Genomic DNA, 17534 nt, shown 5'->3' with positions numbered 1-17534 from the left:
GATTCACACAAAACAAGTAAAAACGAATGACAAAAAATAAATGTCAAAGGGTTGAGTAGAAATGGAATGATTTTAGAATGTGTTTGAACTTAAGTGACCATCAACTTAAATAGACTGCTTAGACATAGCTTGGCATATATGAAGCACTTGACCAAAAATCTACAACAGATATACAGAAAAATAAATAGAAAAGACTCCAAACACAACACTGCAGAAAATCATCAACATACAAGAGAAGAAAGCAAGAGACTAAGAAAGTGACAGAGAACTACAAAAACAATCAGAAAACAATAAAATAACAATACATGCCTATCAATAATTATTTTAAGTGTAAATGGATTAAGTGCTCCAATCAAAAGATGACTGGATAAGGTATTCAATTAGAGTATTACCTGTCCATAAAAGGAATAAAATCTTAACATTTGAAACAACATAGATGGACCTAGAGGCTAAGTGAAATAAGTCAGACAGAGAAAGATGAATATCATATGATTTCACTTATATGTGGAGTCTAAGAAACAAAATAAATGAACAAATAAAACACTCATAGCCCTGGCCGGTTGGCTCAGCGGTAGAGCGTCGGCCTAACGTGCGGAAGACCCGGGTTTGATTCCCGGCCAGGGCACACAGGAGAAGCGCCCATTTGCTTCTCCACCCCTCCGCCGTGCTTTCCTCTCTGTCTCTCCCTTCCTCTCCCGCAGCCAAGGCTCCATTGGAGCAAATATGGCCCGGGCGCTGGGGATGGCTCTGTGGCCTCTGCCTCAGGCGCTAGAGTGGCTCTGGTCGCAACATGGCGACGCCCAGGATGGGCAGAGCATCGCCCCCTGGTGGGCAGAGCGTCGCCCCATGGTGGGCGTGCCGGGTGGATCCCGGTTGGGCGCATGTGGGAGTCTGTCTGACTGTCTCTCCCTGTTTCCAGCTTCAGAAAAATGAAAAAATAAAAATAAAAATAAATAAATAAATAAAAAACCACTCATAGATACAGAGAAAAATACTGATAATTGACAGATGGAAGGAAGTTTGGGGTCTGGGTGAAAAAGGTGGAGGGTTTCAGAAGTACAAATTGGTCCCTAGATGTACCGTAGCTCAGTTGGTTACAGTGATATCCCAATATGTCAAGGTTGCAAGTTCGATCCCGCAACCAATGAATCATCCAATGAATGCATAAATAAGTAGAACAACAAATTGATGTTTTTCTCTGTCTCTTTCTTACTCTTTCTCTAAAATCAATTAATAATAAAAAAAGTACAAATTGGTAGTTGCAGTACAGTGAGGGGATGTATAGCTTAAGGAATATAGTTAATAATTACGCATGATGTCAGGTTGATACAACACTCACTGGGGAATTACTTCATAAATTGTATAAAAGTATAACCACTATGCTGTATGCCTGAAACAAATATAATATTGAATGTTAACTGTAATTGAAAAATCCAAAAAGAATTTTAAAAGGTGATTGTACTCATGTGGAAAGACGCCCATGAGATATTGTTAAGTGAAAAAGAAAGCAAGTGACTGAGCAAAATGTGTAGTGTGATTCCCTTTAAGTGAGGAAAAAAAAATAAGGAAGGCAGGGTGAGAGACAGGCAGGCAGGAGGAACAGGTGGCGTGACCTGATACTGTGCCCTGCATCATGGTCAGGGTGCTGCTGCTTCAGGCCTCTGGGCTGATCTGAATGTTGGAAGAGGAAGATCCCTCTGTCGAACCTCAGCAACATTGAGACCACTCTCACAGGCCACCCCACCTGTTGGTCCTCATTCCCTCTCAGTGCACTGGGCATGACTGTGACTTTATTTCCTTGAGATTCGCTCCCATGGGGACAGTACCCTATCCTCAAATACTAAATGGCTGTTGTGGGTACAGGATTTGATTCCTTCTGTCTGTCTCTGGGGGAGAGATTTAGGAACACAATCAAATTTCCAAGTAGTTCCATTTTGTTTGAAATAGTGTGTTTCCCTGAATAACTGAAAATGCATTTATAAAGATAGTTTTTCTGTTAGACCTGTAAGTGTGTCTTCTTGGTGCCCGATTTTCTGCAGCTCTTGGATTTTAGCATGACTTACAGTGGTATAAGTTTTGTCTACTTTATAACATTTTACCACAGGTAATTTCAAGCTCTGATTTATTTTTTCCTTTATTGAAATTAAATTTATTGGGACAAGATTGATTAATAAGATTATATAAGTTTCAAGTGTACAATTCTATGATGTATGATTTGTATATTGCTTTGTGTACCCACCACCGAAGCAAAACCATTGTCCATCACTATATATCTGGTCCTCTATGCCCCCCCAACCTCCCATCTCTGTTGCGGACCAGCGCAGCTAGTAATTCTGGGTCTTGAGGGAGAATGATGGGAAATTAAGAAAACAGACTCATTAAGAAAAAAGGATGAAATCGGGAGGCTTCTTCAATGCTGATGGCAATATCTGAGCACCCCATAGCCCCAGTTTGCTTTATTATATAGCTATATGCAAATTAAGGAAGTTCCTGATACAAAGTTACACATCTGAGTCAAAAACAGGAACTCTCTCAAGGCATAAACAGGAATACCCCCATCACACACAAGCGAAATCAACCAACATCTGAATCAAACAAAGAGCTAGAGGAAGGGCATGTAAATTGCTTTTAGCAACTTAAGCAAGCAAGTGAAGTGGCTGCAAATACTCAGCATCATAGCCAATATGGAGGTGTGAGGGGAGAACTTAGCCTTTTGCTAAGCCTTGAATCTACAGAGGCTTTTTGCCATTTGCAGTCTACAACATATCCTCCTTTTCTTTTTCTTTTTAATTTGTGTGTTGAGATTTGCACTCATCTGATTTCCTAGTTTCCCAGATTCTAATTTGGAGGCAGACTGAGAAAATACAGAATAAACAAAATTAGTATAGCCAATGCTAACAGATACCCAAACAAGTATTCTAATACATTACAGGGATTAAAGCCTTTAAGCAAATTCTTTGCCAATATAACAGGATCTATAAAAGAGTCTTTGCTGTTTTGAATGTCTTTAACATGTTCACAAAGTCCAAGTTGACACCATTATCATTCCGCATTCCCTGCAAATGCAACCCACACCAGTTCAGTCCATTAAGAGCTGTCACAAGGAGCAGGAGTCCAGGAAAAGTCCGCATGGCACTGGAATTGTTGTCACATTTCTATACTTTTCAGCTCACGTCAAAGTCCCAATGGCTGCTGCTTCTAGCTGGTAATGATTCAGGTATACTGGAAAAGCCATCTGCAACACATATGGAAAGGGAGCTTCTGTTTTCTTTAAACTGGAGAGATGAACTCAGGGAGCCTTTTCCTGGAGCTTTACAGCTGTGGGGTAGTGAGGAGAACCTTGGGATACACTAAGCTGGGTGGCAGAGGTAAATTTGTAACAGAATTTGGCAAAAAGGAAAAAAACAGCTCTAAATTAGGAGTAAGTCCCAGCCTAAAATATGAATGGGGCATTGAGGCAAGAGGACTAAAAGAAAAACAAAGCAGCAGAACATAGGACTATCAACACCCACAACAGAGATCTTCGAGGGATGAATAAAAACCTGAATAGTCAGGCAAGACATAGTAAGTGGCCCTTGTGTCCGTAAGAAATGAGATCAGTTTACCTGCTACTTGGAAGAAATACCCTAGGCTCGTCCACAGTGAGGTGAGATGGGGCCAATGGCTATGGGCATCTTTAACCTTCAATGGCAAGTCCCAGCAGGCTGGACAAAGTTAGGTCACAGGTGGCTGGAGCAGGGCTGGAAGAGACTGAACCCTCCCTTCTAGAAGCAAGGGGGAAGCTTACCTTCCAGTGTCCCTTTCTTCCCACAGCAAAGGCATGGCCTTGGTGGGGGCTGAGAAACCTGGAAGTCTTTAACTCAATGACCTTCCTTTCCACTATTGAATCAGGGCCCAGATGGAGTCCTATGAGACCCCGTTGGGGCGTTGGAGCCTTTAAGGGCATATGCCAAGAGCTGGTATTTTACCTGATCTTTTTTGGGCTTTGTCTGCCTCTTGGTCATTATAGACCTTAAAAGCCATGCTCAGAAGATCTCACTGAGGGGTTTGAGGGTCCTCATCTGCCTATATAAACTTTTTCTTTATATCTGGAGCTATTTGGAAAAAGACAAAATAGTGTTATTAGCTGGATCAAATAAAAGAGGGTAGAAGTTTGCAGGAGAAAGAGGTTTGGCATCTCCTGTACATCAGCATTAAAAAGAAAAAATTTTAAAGTAAAAAGCATGATTCCAGGATATGACTCCCCTTTTTATATTTTTTAAAATTGACTTTAAATATTTGCTGGGTACACTTTAATAATACCTTGAGTTTAAAGATTGTAAGTAATACCTGTAATTTAAAGGTTTGACAAAATATAGAAAATGCTTTTCCTACAAATGCAGAAGTATTGTCAGGTGTTTTTTTTTTTTTTTTTTTTTAATTTTTCTGAAGCTGGAAACAGGGGAAGCAGTCAGACAGACTCCTGCATGCGCCCGACTGGGATCCACCCAGCATGCCCACCAGGGGGCAATGCTCTGCCCATCTGGGGTGTTGCTCTGTTGGAACCAGAGCCACTCTAGCGCCTGAGGCAGAGGCCATGGAGCCATCCTCAGCGCCCAGGCCAACTTTGCTCCAATGGAGCCTTGGCTGTGGGACGGGAAGAGAGAGACAGAGAGGAAAGAGAGGGGGAGGGGTGGAAAAGCAGATGGGTGCTTCTCCTGTGTGCCCTGGCTGGGAATCAAACCCGGGACTCCCACCCACCAGGCTGACGCTCTACCACTGAGCCAACCAGCCAAGGCCAGTATTGTCAGTTTTAATCAGTTTAGGAAGTCTTAAAATAGAAAATACAGACAATGAGCTATAACATGTTTAGCAGCCTCTCCTGTTCTGGCAGAGGCTACTATAAATGCAGAATGAGTATCCACTGTAATGTGGACAAAGGACTGTTTGCCAAATGAAGGTATATTAGTAACATCCATTTGCCAAATTTGTCCTCGTAGGAGTCCTCCAGGGTTAACTCCAAATGAAGGGACAGATTGTAGTATAGGACACCTTGGACAGGATTTAACAATCTGCCATGCTGCTTCCCAAGAAAGTTGAAACTGTTTACGCAGGGCTATAGCATTCTGGTGATGAATAGTATGAGACTGGATTGTTTGATCTGTCATGGTTATGCCAATAATTTTCTTTTGGGTAGTTTGATCAACAAGGGCATTCCCTTGTGCTAAAGCTCCAGGGAGCATGGAGTGAGCTCGAATATGTCCTATAAAACATGGAGCTATATGTTGACGTACAAGTTTTTGAAGAAGGAGAAATTGTTGAAATAGTTCCTCATCAGTAGTTGTCCCTAAGACAGCAGTCTGTATAGTGGAAACGACCATAAGTAAGTATTTGCTGTCTGTATACAGATTAAAGGAGGAACATGGCAAATGCTGAAAAGCCATGATAATGGCATGTAATTCTACTCTTTGAGCTGATTTTAAGGCGAGTGTTTCAGTATAAACTTGTCCATCGATTATTAAGCCTGCCATTCCTGAGCTGGACCCATCAGTAAAGACTGTAGGTGCTTCAGGAATGGGCTTATTAACAATTGTCTTATGAAAGACAAATGTAGTAATTAATGAAAATGGAACTATTTTATCAGCTGGGTAATGAGAATCAATTTGGCCTGTAAAATTTGCAAAAGCAATTTGCCATTTAGTGGAAGTTTCCCAGAGCCATTGTTATTGATCCTTTGAAAAAGGAACAATAATTTGAGGCTCAAATCCTATGCTGTAAGAGTTGCTTATGCCCCTTGATAATCAAGGAGGTGACAGGATCAAAATATGGAGATAAAACTTTCTTGGGAATAACAGCCAAATGGATCTATTCAATAGGACCTGAAGCTTGCCACAATAGTCCCATTGAAGTGTAACTCAAGGGACAAATTAGTAAGGCAATTGATTCTTCAGGATTTATGTGTTTTAGTTGTACTTGTTGCAATCCTTTTTCTACAAGCTTTAAAGCTTGCTGTCCTGAAGCTGTAAGTAGCCAAGGAGAAGCTGGTTCAGCCGAGCCTCTAAGAATACAAAAAGTGGCTTCAGTTCCCTGGTAGTTAATTTCAAAGAAGGTCTGAGCCAATTAATATCTCCTAATAATTTCTAGAAATTGTTTAAAGTTTGCAAATGATCTTTCCTGATTTTTAATTTCTGTGGACACATTTGTTGTCCCTCAATAATTTTTCCTAAATAAGAGAAAGGTAAAGATTGCTATACCTTTTCAGGAGCTATATAAAGTCCTGATTCTTTCAAAGAATATTCTAGTTGTTACAAAATGGTCAACACAGTGTCTTTATCTGGATGAGCAATAAAAATATCATCCCTATAATGAATTATGTATGCCTTAGGGTGCTGCCTTCTTACTGGAGAGATAGCTTGAGAAACATATTTTTGGCACAACGTAGGACTGTTAGCCATGCCTTGAGGCAAAACTCACCACTAGTATTATTGCTCCATTGAAACCTGGATATTAAGTGAAGGAACACTGAATGCAAAAGGCTTGCAATCATGAGGGCTTAAAGGAATAGTAAAAAAGCAATCCTTCAAGTCAATAATTACAAGGTGAAAATTCCATGGAATGGCAGTAGGAGAAGGGAGTCCTAGCTGGAGAGGACCCATAATTTCCATAGTCTTATTTATTGTTCTCAAATCTTGTAATAGCCTCCAGTTTCCTGATTTCTTTTTAATGACAAATATAGGCGTCATGGGCTATTAGAAGGTTAAATGTGCCCAAGCTGTAACTGCTCTTGTACCAATTGAACAGTTGCCTTAAGTTTCTCCTGAGAAAGGGACAATTGGTCTACCCATACAGGATTATCTGATTTCCAAGTAATTGGGTCTGCACAATGTATTATTGGGGTAGCAGGAGCTACCAAGGCCCCTATGCTAAAATTTAATATCCTAATCCACGCCTTCTGGCATTGGGTGCCACTTCTGTGGGGGTGAGAACTCCCGGCTTTTCTTTCCCTAGTCCCTTAGTGAGCAAAAATCCCTGAGCAAGCATTTGAGTATTGACTAAACTATTTGAGTATTGACTAAACTACTATACTTGTCAGCCACTATTAGGGCTGACAAGCAATGCTCCCATATTTTTCAAAACATCTCTACCCCACAAATTGACAATCCAGGGAGCACATAAGGCTGAAAAAGACCAGAATGACTCTCTTTATCTTCCCACTGTAAAAAACTAGAGCTTTGTTGAGGGGATTTACTCTGCCCTATACCTTGTAATTCTGTGGCTGCTGCATAATGGGCCAGGAAGGAGGCCAATGTAGCTTAGCAATAACAGATACATCAGCTCCAGTTTCTAAAAGTCCTTTAAATTTATACCCTTATATTGTTAGTTCCATTTCAGAGCATTCTTGACCTATTTTTTGAATCCAATAGTCAAAATCAGAGGAGCCAAATCCTTTTTTTTTAAAAAAATTAATTTTTATACCAGGACAGAAATAAAGTCAGCAAGAGGGATAGATAGGGACAGACAGACAGGAACAAGAGAGATGAGAAGCATCAATCATCAGTTTTTTGTTGCAACACCTTAGTTGTTCATTGATTGCTTTCTCATATGTGCCTTGACCACGGGCCTTCAGCAGACCGAGTAACCCCTTGCTCGAGCCAGTGACCTTGTGTCCATGCTGGAGAGCTTTTGCTCAAACCAGATGAGCCCACGCTCAAGCTGGCAACCTCGGGTTCTCAAACCTGGGTCCTCCACATTCCAGTCCGACACTCTATCCACTGCACCACCACCTGCTCAGGTGAGGAGCCAAAACTCCTTGATTCTCTTGGGGTCCCTTTTATAGGATGTGGCCTGAGAAGCAGAATTACCATCCTTATACTATAAATATTTTTCTAATTGCCTGAAGCAGCTTGAGACAAATTCTTGAAATGATTTATTAGGGTCTTGCTTAATTTTGCTCAATTCCTTTGTTTTACCTACCTGAGTATATAGCCTTACACATAAGCAAGACAATTACACACAAAAAACACAAGTATAACATATAACTTTGATTAATCCTAATACTTGAATTGCTATATGGAGTTAGGAAACTCTAAACACATCTCACCATGCACTAACCAAATTAGTAAGTCTTAAGGATCTACATTCTATTCTATTTAAATTTAAATAAACGCTCCTTACAAGTTCTAAAACCACTTTACTTTTTCAATATTAAAGCTGGCATTTCCAATCTTTGCATGCAGGAACTCAATTCAGGCCTCAAAAACAGACACATTTAGACATTAAACAAAGACTTCACATACAATCACATAAATCAAGAGTGAATCCCAGCATTTTAGAGATTAGAATGTGGCCTTTTTGATCTTATGTAGGGCTATTTTAATAAGGATAAATACCAAACAGAAATCTCTCTCAAAAAATCCCAAGACAGCCGTATGAGATTTCTGTTTAGCAACATCCAAACAGGAGCTCCCTTCACCCTCTTTCTAGGCAAAGAATAAGAAAGAAACAAAATGATAGTTCAGAAGATTGTAGTTAAAACATTAAAGAAAATCAGACCATAACAGGAAAAGCTGTAACTTTCCTGAGTCTCCTATCCATTTTCAAATTCTATAGTTGCTGTAACTGGTGGCTCAGGTTGACTATGCTGAGATTTCTCCCCTACCTCAAATACAGCTGAGTGGCAGACTAAGCAGCTGGAGAGAACTAAAGGCAGCCAGACTGTCCTATGTTCCTTGCCCCCAAGCCACAAAGTACAGCACCAACTGCCAGAGAGACTGCCACTTTTATTCCTCCTACCATAGTCTCCTCATACCATTGCCTTCTCAGAAATTTACCTACTTGCTCCCCTGTAGCAGAAATAACCATTCCCTCCTCCAAGAACCAGGGGCACACATCTTGAACATATCGTAAAAAGCATTGTAGCTGCATACCTATTCTTACGAAAAGGTCCTTTACTTTTGACCCTAATTGTCCCATAATTTTTTACTCCTGATTATACTTTCCCCAAAACTTTCTTTACTCACTGTGAACACTTAGGGAGTTCCATCACCTGTCTTCAGTTTAGTTTTCTCGTACTCAAGTCCCTGTTCGGGCGTCACTTGCCACAGACCAGCAGAGCTTGTAATTCCGGGTCTTGAGGGAGAATGGTGCAGAATTAAGAAAACAGACTCATTAATAAAAAAGGATGGGATCAGGAGGCCTCTTCAATGCTGATGGCAATATCCAAGCATTCCATAGCCCCAGTTTGCTTTATTATCAATATATAGCTATATGCAAATCAAGGAAGTCCTTGATACAAAGTTACACATCTGAGTCAAAAACAGGAACTCAGCCCTGGCTGGTTGGCTCAGTGGTAGAGTGTCAGCCTGGCGTGCAGGAATCCCGGGTTCGATTCCCGGCCAGGGCACACAGGAGAGGCGCCCATCTGCTTCTCCACCCCTCCCCTTCTCCTTCCTCTCTGTCTCTCTCTTCCCCTCCCGAGCCGAGGCTCTATTGGAGCAAAGATGGCCCTGGCACTGAGGATGGCTCTGTGGCCTCTGCCTCAGGCGCTAGAATGGCTCTGGATGCAACAGAGCAATGCCCCAGAGGGGCAGAGCATCGCCCCCTGGTGGGCATGCCGGGTGGATCCTGGTCAGGCGTATGTGGGAGTCTGTCTGACTGCCTCCCCATTTCCAGCTTCGGGAAAAAAAATGAAACAAAACAAAACAAAACCTCCAGGAACTCTCCCAAGGCATAAACAGGAATACCCCCATTATGCATAAGGGAAATCAACCAACATCTGAATCAAACAAAGAGTAAGAGGAAGGGCATGTAAATTGCTTTCAGCAACTTAAGCAAGCAAGTGAAGTGGGTGCAAATACTCAGCATCATAGCCAATATGGAAGTGGTGGGAGGAGAACTTAGCTTTTTGCTAAGCCTCAAATCTACAGAGGCTTTTTGACATTTGCAGTCTACAACACATCCCCTTCACTTTGGTAACCACCATACTATTGTCTGTGTCTCCTACTTTCAGTTTTATAGCCATACATGAGTGAAATCATATAGTGTTTAACTTTTTCTAACTGACTTATTTCACTTAGCATACTATTCTCAAGGTCCATCCATATTGTTGCAAATTACAGTATTTTATCTTTTCTTATGGCTGGCTGACTAGCATTCCATGGTATGTATACACCACATCTCCTTTATCCTATCTGCTATTGAAGAACACTTTGATTTTCTCCATGTCTTGGCTCTGATTCTTGTTTGTGTTTCTCAGCTTTGACACTAATGCTGCTACCTAATGAATACCAAGTTTGCACTTTTACAATAATTTAAAAACAGCATAGTCACAGAAACCTCTCATAGAGGTGAAATACAGTAGCCTGGGTTACAAATATGAGGCAACTGGTTATTGCCTAACTGGTGCCACCATGGGGTCATGTGCTCCAGACTGGTCATTGTTGAAATCTGCTAATTTTTTTTTTAATTTAGAGGGATTCACATTATCTTCAAAAATAGTGTACAAGGCGAGACTTTATGAATGGATTTAGCAGGCAATTTCCAATTCACATAATTTATACTTATAGAAAATAAGAATTCATGAGGAGAGACTTGACCTGACCTACTTTGAGGAAGAGCTGTGTAGACAACGTGAGACAAGAGGAACTGTCCTTCCTCTTTCCACTTGTGCTCAGAGAAGAAAAGCACTCTTTAGAGTGGATGACAGATTCTGTAATGGTCATTATATTTACCAGAGACTGACTGTGACAGCCTCTGTGTTAAGCACTTCATGCCTTTATTTATTATTTGTTCAACAGTTATTTCTTGCATTCCTACCACGTGGCAGGCATTCAGGATACTGGAATGAAAAAGCAGGAGGAGCTTATTTCTTCTCTGTAATCTATTGGCTTCACCACAATCCTGTGATGTAAGTACTGTGTTAGTCATCCTTTTCTTTATTGGGAAACTGAGACATGGACCAGTGAACCAACATGCCCCATGGCATGATTCGGGCCAGCAGTTTGAAGATGCCTCTGCTTTCTGTGGTCCCCAGCAGAAGCCATCTTTTGAGGGATGCATCATGTAAGCATGAAGGGTCAATGATGGGAGAAGTGCTGCATGGCACATCGAATCTCCACATGCATCCATAATCTGTGGACTTTCCACTCACTTGCTCATTCAAAAGGAACACATCAGTCCTGTATAAGGAGCTCTTGGAGACACACATATGGACACTATCAGGGCTACTGAAAGGAGCTTTGAGTTGGAAGAACCTTGAGAGGTGATCCGGCTTGCCCCATAACCCCCAGCCCCTGCAGGGGGTTCTTGGGCTTGTACACTTTCAGTGACAGAGGGCTCAACCCTTGTAAAGCAGCTGGTGGAACAAGCCAAACTTCCCTTTCTATTTGATGACAGACACAAACTGTCTGTCTCAGAAGTCTCACAAACTGAATCTTCATGAAATTAAGTAAGACTTAGGTATTTGTTGGCCAAAAAATGCCAAGTCTTTAAAACACATATATTGAGTAGCCCCCAGACCCTCGAAACTGTCAAGCTCTGTCACTTATGACATACTTTAAATTTACACCTGAACTAGGTTTGTGTCTGAGTTCTCTGCTCTATTCCATTGTTAATGCACCTACCTCTGTGCCAGCATCCAACTATCATAATTATTGGGTTCAGAATAAATCCTGATATCTAGTATAGCAAGTCACACCCTTTATTTTCTCTTTTGGAAGTGTTTTGATATTCCAAATAAATTTTGTGTGTTTTAATATACTATGAGAAACTGTATGCCACCAAATTTAACAATATAGAAGAAATAGATAAATTCCTAGAACAATACAATCTTCCTACACTGAATCATGAAGAAGCAGAAAGCTTAAACAGACCTATAAGAAAGGAGAAAATAGAAACAACTATCAAAAACCTTCCCAAAAATAAAAGTCCAGGGCCAGACGGCTATACTAGTGAATTCTATCAAACATTCAAAGAAGACTTGGCTCCTATTCTACTCAAAGTCTTCCAAAAAACTGAAGAAGAAGCAATACTGCCAAACACATTTTATGAGGCCAACATAACCCTCATACTGAAACCTGGCAAGGACAACACAAAAAAAGAAAACTACAGACCAATATCTCTAATGAATACAAATAATAAAATACTAAACAAAATACTAGCAAATCAAATACATTAAAAAAATAATTCTTCATCATCAAGTGGGATTCATCCCAGAATCACAAGGATGGTTCAACATATGTAAAACGGTTAACATAATACATTATGTCAACAAAACAAAGAACAAAAACTATATGATCTTATCAACAGATGCAGAAAAGGCATTCGATAAAATACAACATCATTTTATGTTTAAAACACTCAACAAAATGGGTATAGTAGGAAAATATCTCAACATGATAAAGGCCATTTATGATAAACCATTAGCTAATATATTAAATGGCATAAAACTGAGGACTTTTCCCCTAAAATCAGGAACAAGACAAGGTTGTCCACTCTCTCCACTCTTATTCAATGTAGTGCTGGAAGTTCTAGATAGAGCAATCAGACAAGAGAAAGAAATAAAAGGCATTCATATTGGGAAAGAAGAAGTAAAGGTTTCACTTTTTGCAGATGATACAATCCTATACATTGAAAACCCAAAGACTCCACAAAAAGACTACTAGAAATTATAAACCAATACAGTAATGTCACAGGATACAAAATTAATATATAGAAGTCCATAGCCTTCCCATATGCCAGCAATAAAACATCAGAAAACGAGCTCAGAAAAATAATCCCCTTCATGGTTGCAACAACAACAAAAAATACCTAGGAATGAACATAACAAAAAATGTAAAGGACCTATATAATGAAAACTATACAGCATTGTTAAGGGAAATCGAAAAAGATATAATGAAATTAAAAAATATTACTTGTTCTTGGATAGGAAGAAGAAATATAGTCAAAATGACTATATTACCCAAAACGATATACAAATTTAATGCAATTCTCAAAGGAACCCTCATTCACTGTTGGTAGGAATGTAAAGTAGTTCAACCATTATGAAAGAAAGTATGGTGGTTCCTCAAAAAACTGAAAATAGGACTACCTTATGACCTAGCAATCCTTCTACTGGGCATATACTCCCAAAACTCAGAAACATTGATACGTAAAGACACATGCAGCCCCATGTTCATTGCAGCATTGTTCACAGTGGCCAAGACATGGAAACAGCCAAAAAACCCTTCAATAGATGACTGGATAAAGAAGATGTGGCACATATATACTATGGAATACTACTCAGGCATAAGAAATGATGACATCAGATCATTTACAACAAAATAATTGGATCTTGGTAACAATATATGGAGTGAAATAAGTAAATCAGAAAAAACCAAGAACTGCATGATTCCATATAGGTGGGACATAAAAATGAGACTAAGAGACATGGACAAGAGTGTGGTGGTTACTGGTGGGGGGAGAGGGAGGAAGAGGAGAAGGGGGAAGGGGAGGGGCATAAAGAAAACTAGATAGAAGGTGACGGAGGACAATCTGACTTTGGGTGATGGGTATGCAACATAACTGAATGACAAGATAACCTGGACATGTTTTCTTTGAACATATATACCCTGATTTATTGATGTCACCCCATTAAAATTAATAAAAATTTATTTAAAAATTCCAATGTCATTTTTTTTTAATGGAACAAAAAAATCATCAGGTTTATATGGAACTATAAAAAAAACCCGAATAGCCAAAGCAATCCTAAGGAAAAAGAATGTAATCCTAGGGGCATTACAATACCTGACTTCAAATTATATTATAGGGCCATGATAATCAAAACAGCATGGTATTGACAAAAAAATAGACACTCAGACCAATGGAACAGAATAGAAAGCCCAGAAATAAAACCACATGTATATAGTCAAATAATTTTTGATTAAGGGGTCAACAACACACACAATGGAGAAAAGAAAGCCTCTTCAACAAATGGTGCTGGGAAGACTGGAAAGCCACATGCAAAAGAATGAAACTCGACTACAGCTTGTCCCCTTGTACTAAAATTAATTTAAAATGGATCAAAGACCTACATATAAGACCTGAAACAATAAATTACATAGAAGAAAACATAGGTACTAAACTCAAGGATCTTGGCCATAAAGAGCACTTTATGAATTTGACCCCAAAGGCAAGGAAAGTGAAGGCAAAGATAAATGAATGGGACCACATCAGTCTAAGAAGTTCTTGCACAGCAAGAGTAACTGACAACAAAATAGACAGCCAACCAAATGGGAGTTGATATTTTCAAACAACAGCACCGATAAGGGCCTACTATCCAAAATATACAAAGAACTCATAAAACTCAACAACAAACAAGCAAATAATCCAATAAAAAATGGGAAAAGGAAATGAACAGACACTTTTCCCAGAAAGAAATACAAATGGCCAACAGATATATGAAAAAATGCTCATCTTCATTAGCTATTAAAGAAATGCTAATCTAAACTACAATGGGATACCACCTCATACCTGTTAGATTAGCTATTATCAACAAGACAGGTAATAATAAGTGTTGGAGAGGCTGTGGATAAAAAGGAACCCTCATCCAATGTTGGTGGGAATGTAAAGTAGTACAACCATTATGGAAGAAAGTATTGTGGTTTCTCAAAAATTAAAAAATAGAACTACCATATGATCCAGCAATTCCTCTACTGGGTATATACCCCCAAAACTCAAACACAGTGGTACATAAAGACACATGCAGCCTGACCAGGTGGTGGCGCAGTGGATAGAGCATCGGACTGGGATGCGGAGGACCCAGGTTCGAGACCCTGAGGTTGCCAGCTTGAGCATGGGCTCATCTGGTTTGAGCAAAGCTCACCAGCTTGAATCCAAGGTCGCTGGCTTGAGCAAGGGGTTACTCGGTCTGCTGTAGCCGCATGGTCAAGGCACATGCGAGAAAGTAATCAATGAACAACTAAGTTTTCACAATGAAAAACTGATGATTCAGATTTATATGGAACTATAAAAAACCCCGAATAGCCAAAGCAATCCCAAAGAAAAAGAATGAAGCTGGGGGCATTACAATACCTGACCTCAAACTATATTATAGGGCCACGACAATCAAAACAGCATGATATTGGCAGAAAAGTAGACACTCAGACCAATGGAACAGAATAGAAAGTCCAACTCAGACCAATGGAACAGAATAAAAAGTCCAGAAATAAAACCACATATATATAGTCAAATAATTTTTGATAAAGGGGCCAACAACACACAATGGAGAAAAGAAAGCCTCTTCAATAAATGGTGCTGGGAAAATTGGAAAGCCACATGCAAAAGAATGAAACTGGACTACAGTCTCTCCCCCTGTACAAAAATTAACTCAAAATGGATCAAAGATCTAAACATAAGACCTGAAACAATTAAGTACATAGAAGAAGACATAGGTACTCAACTCATGGACCTGGGTTTTAAAGAGCATTTTATGAATTTGACTCCAATGGCAAGAGAAGTGAAGGCAAAAATTAATGAATGGGACTACATCAGACTAAGAAGTTTTTGCTCAGCAAGAGAAACTGATAACAAAATAAACAGAAAGCCAACTAAATGGGAAATGATATTTTCAAACAACAGCTCAGATAAGGGCCTAATATCCAAAATATACAAAGAACTCATAAAACTCAACAACAAACAAACAAACAATCCAATAAAAAAATGGGAAGAGGATATGAATAGACACTTCTCCCAGGAAGAAATACAAATGGCCAACAGATATATGAAAAGATGCTCATCTTCTTTAGCTATTAGAGAAATGCAAATCAAAACGGCAATGAGATACCACCTCACACCTGTTCGATTAGCTGTTATTAGCAAGTCAGGTAATAGCAAATGTTGGAGAGGCTGTGGAGAAAAAGGAACCCTCATACACTGTTGGTGGGAATGTAAAGTAGTACAACCATTATGGAAGAAAGTATGGTGGTTCCTCAAAAAACTGAAAATAGAACTACCTTATGACCCAGCAATCCCTCTACTGGGTATATATCCCTAAAACTCAGAAACATTGATACGTAAAGACACATGCAACCCCATGTTTATTGCAGCATTGTTCACAGTGGCCAGGACATGGAAACAACCAAAAAGCCCATCAATAGATGACTGGATAAAGAAGATGTGGCACATATACACTATGGAATACTACTCAGCCATAAGAAATGATGACATTGGAACATTTACAGCAAAATGGTGGGATCTTAATAACATGATACGAAGCGAAATAAGTAAATCAGAAAAAAACAGGAACTGTATTATTCCATACGTAGGTGGGACATAATAGTGAAACTAAGATACATTGATAAGAGGGTGGTGGTTACGGGGGGGAGGGGGGAATGGGAGAGGGATAGGGGGTGGGGAGGGGCACAAAGAAGACAAGATAGAAGGTGACAGAGGACAATCTGACTTTGGGTGGTGGGTATGCAACATAATTGAACGACAAGATAACCTGGACTTGTTATCTTTGAATATTTGTATCCTGATTTATTGATGTCACCCCATTAAAAAAATAAAATTAAAAAAAAAAAAAAGAATAGAAAGTCCAGAAATAAAACCACATATATATAGTCAAATAATTTTTGATAAAGGGGCCAACAATACACAATGGAGAAAGGAAAGCCTTTCCAACAAATGGTGCTGGGAAAACTGGAAAGCCACATGCAAAAGAATGAAACTGGACTACAGTTTGTCCCCCTGTACTAAAATTAACTCAAAATGGATCAAAGATCTAAACATAAGACTTACAACAATAAAGTACAAAGAAGAAGACATAGGTACTAAACTCATGGACCTGGGTTTTAAAGAGCATTTTATGAATTTGACTCCAATGGCAAGAGAAGTGAAGGCAAAAATTAATGAATGGGACTACATCAGACTAAGAAGTTTTTGCTCAGCAAAAGAAACTGATAACAAAATAAACAGAAAGCCAACTAAATGGGAAATGATATTTTCAAACAACAGCTCAGATAAGGGCCTAATATCCAAAATATACAAAGAACTCATAAAACTCAACAACAAACAAACAAGCAATCCAATAAAAAAATGGGAAGAGGACATGAACAGACACTTCTCCCAGGAGGAAGTACAAATGGCCAACAGATATATGAAAAGATGCTCATCTTCTTTAGTTATTAGAGAAACGCAAATCAAAACTGCAATGAGATACCACCTCACACCTGTTAGATTAGCTATTATTAACAAGACGGGTAATAGGAAATGTTGGAGAGGCTGTGGAGAAAAAGGAACCCTCATACACTGTTGGTGGGAATGTAAAGTAGTACAACCATTATGGAAGAAAGTATGGTGGTTCCTCAAAAAACTGAAAATAGAACTACCTTATGACCCAGCAATCCCTCTACTGGGTATATGCCCCAAAACTCAGAAACATTGATATGTAAAGACACATGCAGCCCCATGTTCACTGCAGCATTGTTCACAGTGGCCAAGACATGGAAACAACCAAAAAGCCCCTCAATAGATGACTGGATAAAGAAGATGTGGCACATATATACTATGGAATACTA

The 17534-nt window shown here is 39.5% G+C and overlaps 1 non-coding gene across 1 annotated transcript; it reads left to right on the top strand.

The window, feature by feature from the left end:
- Positions 1 to 549: 549 nt before the first annotated feature.
- On the top strand, positions 550 to 625 carry TRNAV-AAC (transfer RNA valine (anticodon AAC)). Its single transcript has one exon. It is a non-coding gene; the product is annotated as a tRNA-Val (tRNA).
- Positions 626 to 17534: the final 16909 nt, after the last annotated feature.

The sequence above is a fragment of the Saccopteryx bilineata genome, chromosome 4, assembly GCF_036850765.1.
Source record: "Saccopteryx bilineata isolate mSacBil1 chromosome 4, mSacBil1_pri_phased_curated, whole genome shotgun sequence".
NCBI lineage: Eukaryota > Metazoa > Chordata > Mammalia > Chiroptera > Emballonuridae > Saccopteryx > Saccopteryx bilineata.
This window is presented reverse-complemented; position numbering and strand designations above follow the sequence as displayed.